This window comes from Schistocerca serialis, chromosome 3 (genome assembly GCF_023864345.2).
Source record: "Schistocerca serialis cubense isolate TAMUIC-IGC-003099 chromosome 3, iqSchSeri2.2, whole genome shotgun sequence".
In the NCBI taxonomy this organism is placed as follows: domain Eukaryota; kingdom Metazoa; phylum Arthropoda; class Insecta; order Orthoptera; family Acrididae; genus Schistocerca; species Schistocerca serialis.
This window is the reverse complement of record NC_064640.1, coordinates 436,849,212-436,863,085: the sequence shown is the minus strand read 5'-3', so window position 1 is coordinate 436,863,085 and position 13,874 is coordinate 436,849,212.

The following is a 13,874-nucleotide window of genomic DNA, read 5'->3' as shown; positions in this document are numbered from 1 at the left end:
TTCCCTACAGCCACATCTGATGCTGCCCCCATGTGTTGTTCTTTCACTATGAAGATGCAGCCATGGCTGGCCATTGCACAGCACCAGAACTTATCTGCCGACCAGCCACTGCCCTGCCCTGGCTGCAGGTGAGGACACAAATACAAGTGGGACAACTGTAAGTGGTAAGACAGCATTTGACGAAAATATATCTGTACTTACATAAAGATGAAGAACCATTATTACAGTTATGCTGTGGTGACAGTTCTGCCACTTGTATTTGTGCAGTCACCAGCAAATAATTTTTTTGTATTTATACAGTGATATCCAGCAGTGTAAACATGTAAATGAATGTATAAACACCAGAGGATGGGCGCAAGCCCGAAACTGGTCATTTGACAAATAAATAACCTTTTATTGTGACTGGTAGCGGATATTTTTCTACACCCTATTTGTCATTGAATCACTTCGAGATTTTATACAAGTACAATAACACTACTTGCCAATTCTTACTCCCATTTTATATTACTGCACATTACCATACTTTTCTTGACACCAAGTGTGTAGTAAAACACAGAAAAATGTCGTACTCCCAAATTTCTATCTAATACATGGAACGAGACTGTTTCTATATACTTGTTTCTCTCTTCACAACAATAAATGTATTTTGACAGACTGAACAGCCTCTGTTGGAAAATAAAGCTTTGGTTTTTGACAATGGGTGATAAGCACTGACTGGACATGGAAGGTAACTGACTGTGTCCTCTTCAAAGGAATCATCCCAGCTTTTGCCTACAGTGATTTAGGAAAAAAGAAATATCCCAATGGCCAGACAGGACTTTGGACTGCACTCCTCCTTCATACCCTCTTTCTTAAATGGGTGTTCATATCACTCAACTGTCAACACAAACCAAAGGAACTTTTTTTACTGAAGATGTTCACACTGCATGGATACCATGAAATATTACAGAATTACAAAGTCCATGCACTTCCATCTCCATCTGCAAGGTTTTTCATGGACTAATGTCATGACACCCAATATGAAGATAGCAGATTCAAATCCTGATGGTCAAATAAATTTTCATTCCCATTATTTGAACAACATGGAGAGGATTGTGGAGGAGGGGTAAACTCCCTGATCCACAGGTTGTACTAAATTAAATAGGATGAGGGCATTTGAGAGAATTGACAATTGTCAACTTTATCACGAGGCAGAGATTTATACCATTATCATTGCCCAGGCAGTTGAGATAAGATACATGCTCTCTTAGATACATAATGTGCTACAATTATGCCTTGTAGTGGTGCCAAAAAAACACAAACTGCTTGTGGGATAGAAGTCTGTAAACACTGACTGCTCCACAACTTCGAATCCCTGATTTCACCATACTTGAAAATACCCAAAGTGACTGGTATATTTGAGGTAGTGGTCATTTGGCACCAACTAGGATGCAACGGGTGGCTCTAAAATGCTACTGAGGTATTGAGCATTACCCCACTACTATTCAGGAGGACTATCATATCCAGGAAAATTATTTCTGAGGTTATATGCAGCTATTGAGACAGATGGTTACATTGGGGGGGGGGGGGGGGGGATTAGAACCATTAAGGTTGAACTGGATAGTGCTAGGGAACAATTGATGAGGTTAAGGAGGGAGAAGGATGAAGAGAGTTGGGAAGTGATAGCAAGGAACAGGGGCTACAGAAAGAGAACAGTATCTGACAGCTTCATCATTGGCACAAATAACGGATTTGCCTTGCTACCTCAGTTATCTAAGGAAAAGGCTCAAGTAGATGTAAGTGTAGTTAATACTCACAGACTTCACCAGGAACGCAACTGTTTCCAAAAAAGTAGTACGTAGTAGGAAAGTTCTGTCATTCCATAGTAGCCGTGGAAGAGGTGTCGGCCAGATCTTGCAGGAAAAATTATGTGACAGATACCAGATCACAGGTTTTTTCAAGTCCAATGCATGTCTTCGCCAAGTGATACAGGATGTAGGATGATTGTGCAGGGGTTTTACAAAGCACAATCATGTTGTGAAATTGGGAGGAGCAGGAAACAGAACTGACAGCGATCAGGGCTACAATATTGAGTGGGACCTGGTAAAAGTAGCATCTGCATGGACTCTACAAATGTTGGCTTGGTTTCTGCCTTCATGTAGTATTATCGGCCTCAACTGAATGCATCCGACAGGAGGGTCAATACTGAGTTAGATCAGCTGCTTTGGATGGCTACTTTGTCAGACATGGATTTGGTTCCTGTTGACACTACTGGTAGGTTGGACTTCACAAGGCATGGACTGCATCTCAGTAGGAAACAGAAGGGTAAATTGGCTATAATGATAGCAAAAGCTTTGGGGAGGGGGGGGGGGGGGGGGGGGGGGGCACTGAAACTTGTGGATAGCTCTTTTTTAGATTAAGATCAGTGTCCAATGAGTCAACATGCAATGAAATTAAGCTTAATGAGAAGCTCAAACAGGCAGGAACTAGAGATGTTAAAATATCACAAGATTCTCATAAAAGTTCAGTGAAAAACAATGTTAGTATATTGCATCAAAATATCAAAGTATATAAAAAAAGTAGATAGGCTTCTTGTTTGTTTAGAAGATTTAGTAACTGAGTGTGGAATAGATGTACTATGCCTATCTAAAGAATATATAGTCACAGATGTGGAAAAGATAAATTTAGGATGATGCAAGCTTTCAGCATATGCAAGTAGAGACACTAATGAGAGAGGAGTTGGCATATATATTAAAATTTATCACAGCATGGAAAATTTCGAAACTCAACTATTTGTGTAGAGCAACATATAGAAGGAGCATGTGCCTATGACCTTAAACTAAAAAATGAGACTTTTGTAATTGTAGCTCTGCATAGGTCCCCACAGGGCAATTTCAAGCAATTTTTGAAAAGCTTGGATTCTTTGTTGTTCTATCGGTCAGACAGAAGGAAGCAAATTATCGTTTGTGGGGATTACAATGTAGATTTTCCGAAAGAGTCTCATAGAAAGAATGACCATGAAGTATCACATGGTGCTTTCAATTTGGCATCAGTTATTGATTTTCCTACTTGCGCAGTACAGGAAAGTAGCACCTGATAGATAATGTTTTTATGGACCATGATAAAATTAGTCAAATAAACACTTTTCCTGTTAAGAATGGTATTTCTGAACACGATGCACAGCTAGTTACAGTGTACGACATAACTCCACATAGTAATGCAAAACAGCCCTCCAAAATAGTGTGTTCAGTTCAGTGGCAGATACAGAAAAACCTCAAGGAGGGGGTGCTAAAGATATCTTGAGCTACCTCTAATTGTACTGTAATAAAAAATAATCAAGTCACATGCAAAGTTTAAGAAAGTTCTATTTAAACTGACTATACACACGTATAAGACAATGCCATCTTTTGATATAAAAAAGTTACAATTGTGGTTCTCTTCCTTAAATGATGAATTCTATGCACCTGTTCTTCCTGGCAAATTGGTTAATTACATCATCAATAGGACTATTGGTATCAGGGTGAGTGTACAACAGAGCTAAGCTGTTCCTTTCTAGTGTATTCGATAGAGGGCCCATATGGTAACTATGAGTTTTTAGGAATCTTCTCGAAAGTCACTATTACCAGAGATACATGTATCAATAGTTTCCCATACTTAACTTGTATTACGAGTTAGGTACGGGAAACTATTGTTACATTATTAGTAAAAATACTGTTATGAGTCTTGTAACAATATTTTTTTGAGAAATTACTATGAATTATTATTATTAATACTTCACAATCAACAGATAACTCTCACTGTTGGATTATGTTCACACTTGCACCTACTACACCGAGGCCGTTTCACTTATTAATACTTCAGTTTTAATATTTCTGCTTCTGAATGCAAACTAGCTTCCTATTCAGTGAATAGTCCATATTTATAATGCTATGTATTGAAAGTTCTCTGTACAAGAGTACAGTAGAATATTTGTGACTTGTCTCGAATAAATGCCAGACAGAATAATGTATTGAGATTGCTAGAATGGCCCTGACTTTTCTTGTAGGTATGTGTTAGCTATCTATGTGCCAGACAGAAACATATACAATGCAGATGTGCATGCTACATAGGAAAGTACAACTACTCAACAGCTCGATTCAGTAGACTCGACTGATGAAAGGAACGAACGAATCGCATGCGGGCTGACTGGCGGGGTCAGCACGGGAGGCAATGTGGGCAGCCTCACAAGGGGGGGGGGGGGGGGGGCAGGGGGTGCATGCGCCCCTCATATGTATCTGCCACTGTTCGAATTAGCAATTCAACAACTGTAAATTTTAGGGAAAGCCTGCAACAGTTAGACTGGGACGAGGCGTATGGGGAGCCACGTGCTAGTTTAAAATTTAACCTGTTTCGTGATATCTTTATGAATATATCTGAAAACTGTTTCTCTAAGAAAACAATGAAACATAATTGTAAGACACCATCTAAATAGCCATGGCTTACTTAAGGGATAAAAATATCTTGTAAATAGAAAGGGGAAACATATATTATACGAGGGGCGTTCAGAAAGTAAGCTCCGATCTGTCGCGAAATGGAAACGACCATGAAAATCCGATAAAGCTTTGCACAGATGTGTTGGGTAGTGTCTCTAGTATAACCCCAGTTAGCATCACGTCGCTCTTCTCATTTCTGAGCTCGCAGTGAGTGCGTAAAGATGTCTAGAAAATAGTGTCTGCCGCCAAGTACGAGGGCCTGGTGAGAAATTTCGCCTGAAGCTATGCAGCTAACATTACATAACTGTCGTGCTGTTTCTTCTTCAAGACAATTCTCAGCCACATTCTGCAGGGGCAATGAAGATGCTCCTGCATCGTTTTCAAATGGAAATGTGAGATTACCCACAATACAGTCCGCAATTGTCTCCCCCTGAGTTTCATCTCTGGTCACATGAACCGCTGTCTTTGAAGACAACATTTTGACACAGACAACGAGGTGTAGGCCAGCGTGGAGAATTGGCGGAAAGCACTGGTGGCTGCCTTCTATGATGAGGCTATTGAAAAGTTGGTACAACGCTATGACAAAAGTCTAAGTCAGAACGGCGACTACGTAGAGAAGTAGCTGAAAGGTGTAGCTAATTGTTTCAAGTAAAACATTTCTGATGTTCACTGTGGTTTCAATTTGGCAATCAATCGGAGCTTACTTTCTGAACAGGCCTCGTAGCTAGAAGGAAAACTACTGCACTGTATTACGAAAAGTTATTAAAAAGTCCAGAAGCATGTGCATTATGTCTGAGATGATAATGAAATTAAAACAATTTGGAATATTGTTAAAAGGGAAACAGTACAACCAAGAGCACAGAAAGATGGTATTTTTATCAAACTCAATGCAAAGCTTGCTACAAAAGAGTCAGAATTACAAAATATTTTTAATAATCATTTTTTAAGTGTTGTAGAGAAAACAGGATCCAGCTGTTCATGAGAAAATGCAAGGCTTTTTATGAAAGAGGCAATACCTATGCAACTGGATAACACTGAAATTGAACCAACCCCTCCTTCTGAAATTAGGAAAATAATAAATTCACTTAAAAGCAAAAGCTCACATGGAATTGATGGCATTTCCAACAGAGTACTAAAACCTTGTTCACAATGGATAAGTAGGATTCTTAGCCACATAAGCAGTAGCTTACTGAAACAGGGCATTTTTCTGGATAGACTGAAACATGCTATTGTTAAACCATTGCATAAAAAGGGGGACAGGTCTGATGCTAACAATTTCTGCCCAATCTCAATTCTGACAGCTTTATCCAAAATTCTTGAAAAAGTAATGTATTCAATAGTACTTTCAAATATCTGTAAAAATGAAGTACTAACAAAACATCAATTTGGTTTTCAGAGATGCTTTTCTACAGAAAATGCTATAAATGCGTTCACTAATCAAATATTAAATGCTCTGAAAAACTTAACATCACCGTCTAGGAATTTTTTGTAATCTCTCAAAAGTGTTTGATTGTGTGAATCGTGAAGCTTAAATATTTTGGTATGAGTGGGACAGTCTACATGGTTTAATTCATATTTAACTGGAAGAATGCAGAAGGTTAAAATTAACAGTACAGATAGTCTGCAGAAATCAGCAGAGTCCTCTAACTGGGATGTATCAAGAACAGTGTCCCATAGCATTCAGTTGTGGGTCCCTTATTGTTTTTAAAATATATTAATGACTTGTGACTTGCCACTCTATGTTCATGAAGATGCAAAGCTAGTTCTTTTTGCTGATGCAAGTACACTAATCACACCCAACAAACAAGAGTTAGCTGAGCAAATTGTAAATAATGTCTTTCAGAAATTAAGTGGTTCCCTGCGAATGGACTCCCATTAAGTTTTGAGAAAACACAGTATGTATTGTCCTGTACAGTAAATGACGTAACACCATTGACAAATATAGATTTTGAACAGAGATCTGTTGCTAAGGCAGAATATTCAAAATTTCTGGGTGTATACATTCATAAGAAATTGAACAGGAAGAAACACATTGATGATCTGCTGAAACATGTGAGTTCACCTACTTATGCTATTAGGGTTCTTACAAGTTATGGTGATAAACATATCAGTAAATTAGCCTACTATGCCTATTTTCATTCATTGCTTTCATACGGCATCATATTTTGGGAGTAATTCATCTTCAAGGGAAAAAAGTATTCATTGCAAAAAATCATGTAATCAGAATAATAGCTAGGGCCCACTCAAGATGACCTTGCAGAGATTTATTTAAGCAACTAGGGATGTTCACAGTACCTCCACAATACATATATTCAATTATGAAATTTTTTATTAATAACCCATCCCGATTCAAAAGTAATAGCAAAATGCATAGCTACAACACTAGAAGAAAGGATGATCTTCACAAAAGGCTTTGGTCATTTAGAAAATAGCATTAAAAATCTGTCAGATAGCCAACCAGCATTTAAAAATTACAAGAATTTCTGAATGATTGCTCCTTCTACTCAACAGATGAATTTTTAGATATGAAAAAAAGTATAAAAAAAACTTACGTTAAACTGACACAGTCCACACCACCATGAAATGTCAAATCCATAATCTCTGGAACAATTATTAATGTAGTGTAGAGTAATGTACTTAAATGTTTCTGGGATTAATTTACATTCAGTATGAAATTGAGCTCCCCTACAGTCAGAAATTGCACAAGCATGAACCTGTGAACATGTAATTCACAAATGACGCCTATCTGCAATATATACATTGTCTATGAATGGTCTCCATAATTAAAGTTTCAGTTTCAAACCGCTGTAGAAGAGAACCATTGATCAGAATGATGTCAAATTTAAACAGCAAGTTATTGATGCAGGTGGAAATGTCTTGGGACAGAAAATGAATGAAAATGAATATTTCACCAACTGATGGCATTATAAGCATCTTGACGTAAATGAGATCAGCTACAAATGACAGATGAATAGCAATACGACAGTGTGATTTGAGTTGTACATTACACCATCCATACTGTTTAATGTGCATGACTGTACAGATCGGTAGTCAACAGTTGTGGCACTGTTATTTAGGTAAGCCCATCCACCATGGCAAGGTCGTACCACATCAGACAGGAAAAATTATTTTTTAATTCTCCTGAAGCCAACGACTGCATAAAAAGCAAAATTACACAGGTTTCTAATTGTTGTGAGACTGATGTTCAATATGTTGTCCACAGTTTTCTGCCACAAGTTGAAACTGAGAAACAGCACGTCCCACAACAGATTGGAGTATCTTGGAGGTCAGGTTCAGAATGCATTATGTGCCTTCAGTCCAGCTACATTCATAATTGAAGCAATGAACACAACATCCTTCAGGTAACTGCACAGACAGAAGTCACATGGCTCAAGTTCAAGTGATCTGGATAGCCAGGCTGTAGGGAAATGATGATTGATAATTCGAGCATTTCCAAAATGCCTCTGCATCAGCTGCTTCACTGATTGTGCAATCTGTGGAGGAGCGCCATCTTGCATTGAAATGACCTACTCACACTGATTAGATTAGATTAGATTGTATCCAGTTTTCATTCCACAGACCCAAAAAATGAGTTGATTCTCGAGGGTGTGGAACATGTCAGAAAGTATAAGATAAAAAACATAAAACATTTGAATGTAATACTTACTATCCTGATCATTTGTCAAGAGGTTGTCAAAATAGGTGTATACAATACAGTAAACTGGAACAACTAATATTTACAGAATTAATACACTGTCAGAATGAAACATTGTTATGCAATATTAATAAATTTATCGTACACAAAATACCTAATCTTTACTTTTGTGACCAAGTGTTGTCAAAACTGAAATCTAACAGACATTTTTACTTAAGGGGAGTTGGAATGCCCTATCTCGCCAATGTTAAATTTGCTAACTTTGTGTACCTTTTTCTTTGGAACTATTATCTTCAGAACTTTGAAATTCTGGCAGAGGTTTTCAGCATATATTGTGAGCCCACTGAACTAGAACCAATGTTTTCTTTTTGTTGGTATAGTATTTATGAATTTTTTACCATTAAGCCATTTTTTATTGGAAAAAGTATAACATAAACTTCCCTAGTTCAGAGAATAAGCCAGTTCTTGTCATGATTCTAGTTCAGTGGCCTCTTTGAACTGTTTTGCAGCATTTCTGAAAATTTGAATGTTGTTGGTTGAGTGGTTTATGAGATAAAGGTACATGTAACACTAAAAATGTCAAATGCCAGAAAATGCGATTAAAGTAATTTATTATGAAAATTCACAAATACCTTTTATTCTATTATCAAAAGTGTCCAGCAGAGTAATCAGGGTCATCTTCTAGTTCTTCTTCTTCACCTAGAAGCTTTCTTCTCCTTGCTGCCCTTGCTTTTTTTGTATTAAATTCAGCTGCATACTGAGCCTTCCTTACTCGCACGCTGTCCAGAAGCTGAAGACCTCTGATGGTGTTGATACCAGGAGCAATGCCGAGCCTTGCCATGACCTTTAGCCTACCCATATGACCATCATTGAATGAAATAACAGCATCACTGACTCCCCATTTCAATGTTTTTATCCCAACAAATACATTCTTAGGTACACGAGTCCAAATGAGGTTGTTGAACGACTCGTTTTGATTCTGGGTACAACCATGAAGACATTTTCGCAGAAGATCAGGATGCCCCAAGTCTCTATATATTGGTTTAATTACTTCCATAACAGCCAATGGAATATAATTTTTATGGTGATAAGGATCCCCAGTAGCTTGAGATTTTCTATAATTGCACCATGACTGAGGACCATCTGGACAAGCAAAATGTTGAGGATTATCATCAGTTGATGATCGATGTAAATATGTGGCCCATACAGCTTGTCTCATTTCCTGCAAATTATTTGCATTATTTCTTATTGCCATACCATAGTATTGTTGTAATTCATTTATAATTTTATCTGACAGGCGACCTCTAATGGTTTTACCATCTGACAAAATTTTGTCCTTCAGATTCTGTTTCAGTTTCCTTAGACGAGTGCCCATTCGTTTCTGAACATGACCGACACATTCTAGTTTAGTTATTGTCTTATTGACATATGGCATGGATTCTGTAACACTTTTGTATGCCTTGGAGTCCCCATCTCCAAGGAATTTTGTGTAAAATACTCCCCGTTCTTTTTCTGATCTGCTAAACATTTTCACAGCAGCGGCAGCCTCCATGCCTCCACTCGTACCTTCATAATTCTTGCTACATATGTGAGCTGCTTCTATCTTACCAGATGCACAATGGTAACAATGTTTAGTGAGCACTTCATAGTCCAAAACTTTACCGCTGTCCACACTAGTAACAGTAGCAACAGCATTTTTGGATGTGTGACCCCTTTTCTGCCAGGTTCCATCAAAAGCAACAGGGATATCTGGGTTTCCTTCATTTATATATTTTGCTTCACTGGCAGCAGCTTTCATTGATAAATCTGCTACAGACTGAACAGCATCTCCTATCACTTCAGTGTAATTGTCAATTTTAGCAGGTGGAGGTGGAAGATTCATTATGGCACAAAATGTTTGAGCAGCAGTATGTCCTTTACCAATTGCTCTCATTGCATACATTAGCCTGATATTACTCTCAAACAAATTGCTACTGCATGTTTTAGAGCTCCAAAAACAGGTCTCATTTTCACAACTGGCACAAACTATAGCAATTTTGCAGGAAAGTCCTATAGATTTTGTTATGTTCATATCAAAAGAACCTCCACAAAGATTACAACACAAACATTTCTTCATAAACTCAGTAAAAACAGGAAAGTCGACTAAAACATATTGTTCATTAGAAGCTTCATCTGTAATTTCACTTGCACAGTTTGATAACTTCTTTTTTGATGCACTGGTGGGCGTGTCTCCTTCACACATCTCAGCTGTACAAACGTCAGAACTTTCACCAGCATCAACAGGTGCTGAAGCAGAATCACTTGAACAAACGTTATTTGTAAATCTATTACCGCGAAACTTTCGCTTTTTAAATAATGATGCACTCCTAGGCATCGTAGAAACTACGCACTCACCACTGAAAGTCAAAACAAGACAGATAACAAACTCCAAATGAGCGACAAACTAAACTCGAGGCTCAAAACAAACACTCACAGATCAAAAACTGAACAATAAACACAGCTAGTCGTAAAAACAATGGTACCTATGGAAGGATCAAAGATTCTACAACTGAAGAGTGAAATCCACAGCCTTCTATATGTAATGTTTTCGGAAATGCGAAGATTTAAATGTGTACAAATCACAAGATGGGTAACTTTGCTGGGCGCACATGTAATTTTGAAAAATTAAATAAAAATACTTCCAATTGGAATTTCTTAACAAATTTTGCACCATTTTAAGCAGAAAATTTCAAATTAAGTTATAAGGTTAAAAACTGAAAATGTGAATTTTTTCCATTTTCCGGCATTCCAACTCCCCTTAAGCTGGTCTAGTAGTCTCTGTTTAAATATTTGTCTCTCTATAGAGTAGATGGAGCTGCCTATCAAAAATTCTTTCAAACTCTGTGTAAACTGTGATCAATCCAAAACCAAGTTTTTAACGGTTGCTGGCAATTTATTGAAAATGTGTGTTCCTGAATATTGGACCCTTTTTTAGAGCAAGGTAAGTGATTTTAGGTCTTTATGTAGATTGTTCTTATTCCTAGTATTGATACTATGAACTGAGCTATTGGTTGGAAGTAGAGATATATTTCTTGCAACAAATTTCATTAAGGAATAAATATACTGAGAAGCATTGGTTAGAATTCAAAGTTCCCTGAAAAGGTTTCTACACGATGTTCGTGAATCTACACTGCAAATGATTCTTATTACACACTTTTTCATGCTAAAAATTTTTGCTCAGTTTGATGAGTTTCCCCAGAATATGATCCCCCGTATGACATAATAGAATGAAAGTAAGCAAAGTGTGCAAATTTTTTTATATTTGTATCTCCTACATCTGACATCATTCACTGCAAATACAGATTTGTTTGGCACTTGAGCAATTCTGTGGTATACCCTTCCCAACTGAATTTATTATCAACCTATGATCCCAGAAATTTAGCACTATCAACTTCTTCGATCTGCATGTTTTCATATGTTAAACACATGATGGAAGGAAACGTTCTGAACAGCATATACTGGGTCTTTTCAAAGTTTAATGACAGTGAATTAGCTTTAAACCATACATTAATGTCACTGAAAATTTTATTAGTAACTATTTCTAAATCTGTACTTGACTTTCTACTTATTGCAGTCTTTGTCTCATCTGCCAACAAAACAAATTTATCATCTGGCAACGTAACAGAAAAGATGTCATTAATGTACACAAGAAAAAGCAATGGACCCAAGATGGAACCCTGAGGAACACCACATGTAATTAATTCCCAATCAGATGAAAACTGACTACTTACTGCACAGGTATTTTGCAATGATACCCTTTGTTTCCTGATAGTTGCATAAGACACAAGCCATCCTGCAGCATTGCCAGTGACGCCATGATATTCTAATTTACTTAAGAGAATGCTGTGGTTCACACAGTCAAAGGCTTTTGACAGGTCACAGAAAATGCCAGCAGCCTCCACTTTACAAACTAATGAATTAAGTATATTCTCACTGTAGGTGTAAATAGCTTTCTCTTTATGAGTACCCTTATGAAAACCAAACAGTGACTTGAAAAGAAATTATTTGCAGTCAGCTGTTTAAGGAGACACTTGAACACAACCGTTTCAAATATTTTTGAGAAAACTGGCGAAAGTGAAATTGGTCAATAGTTTGATGGTATCTCTTTATCCCCCTCATTCTAAAGAGCCATTTTTCGCCAGTCTGAAAATGTTCTGCTGATAAGAGATTGATTACGCAAATAACTTAAGATAGAACCCAACTTGCATGAGCACTCTTTGATTAACTTTGTTGATATATCATCATAACCACTAGAATTCTTAGATTTGAGGGATTTTCTGATGGATGCTACTTCTTTGGGAGATGTGTCATTTCTATTTTACTGAAGTTATTTTTAAAGACTGGTCTCAGATATTCCATTGCATTGTTCACCAAACTAGATAACCCCAAGCTGTCAGCAACAGAAATGAAGTACTTGTTTAAGAGGTTGCAACACTATATGCACTTGTTACCGAAGTCTCATTTATTTATAGATATATCTGTTCCTCTTCCATTTTGGTCCCACCTGTCTCTGTCTTCACTCTCTCCCATACATCTTCTATTTTGTTGCCCAATGTAATTATCTTTTTCTCATAAGCTGCTTCAGTTTCTGGAAATTTGCTTCACTATTTTGCAGTATTCTTTGTAATGCATTACTACGCTAACATCAGAGCTATTCCTTGATAGTAGATACAGTCTCCTTTTTGTCCCACATGATAGCTTTATCCCTTGTGTAATCCATGGTTTACTTTTTTACTTCTATGTGATATGAGTTACCTTTAGGGGAGAACAATTTTCAGAAGTGGAGGTAACTTTATTAATGAATGCTTTGTATTTTCCATTTGAGCCAAAAGCATTGTAAACATCTATCCAGCTCATGTATTTGAGCAATTTCCTGAATTTCTCAATTTTTGATTTGTTTACAACACCTATACTCAGTTTTATCCTGGCAAATTTCAACATTTAACACAAGATGCTGCATGTTATGATAAAACAGTCCATTTACTATTGGTTTTATGATAACACTTTTTTCCCCTAGATTTGTCTACAAAAAAATTATCAGTAGCAGTCTCAGAGCATTTACATATCCTAGTTGCAAAGTTCACAGTAGGAACTAAATTGAATGATACTGTTACTGACTGCAATAATTGTTCACTGACAGAGCTTTACAATATATCCACATTAAAATCACCAGCAACCACTATTTCCTTGTTTTTTACTGTAAGATGGGACAACAGAGTTTCCAGATTTTTTATGACAAGGTTAGAATTTCCTGAAGGTGATATGTATATACCTAGTATTATAAAGGACTTATTGTGAAATAATACTTTTGTTGCACAAGCTTATAAGTGCTGCTGCAGGCAAAATTTATTAATATCAATATTCTTGAAATCAAAACAGTTTCTGACAAATGTGGTAACTCCTTCTTTCTCTGTATTTTCTCTAAAGAAGTAAGAAGCTAACTTGAGTCCTGTAACATTTAACATATCTATACCAGTGGTCACATAATGTTCAGAGGCAGATTATATCAACTGGTTTGCTCAACTCTAATTCTTCAAAACAAATAAGCAACTCATTAAGCTTACCCCTTAGTCCTCGGATACTCTGATGCAATAAGGATAACTGATTTTGTGCACTGGCTGAATTACAACTGGATGAATGTAATTTTCCTGTCAGTTTTTGAGTATCTCTAGTTTGAATCAGAGGCTGTCTGCATAAACTGTGTACATCAAAATTTGCTTTCTGGCTTC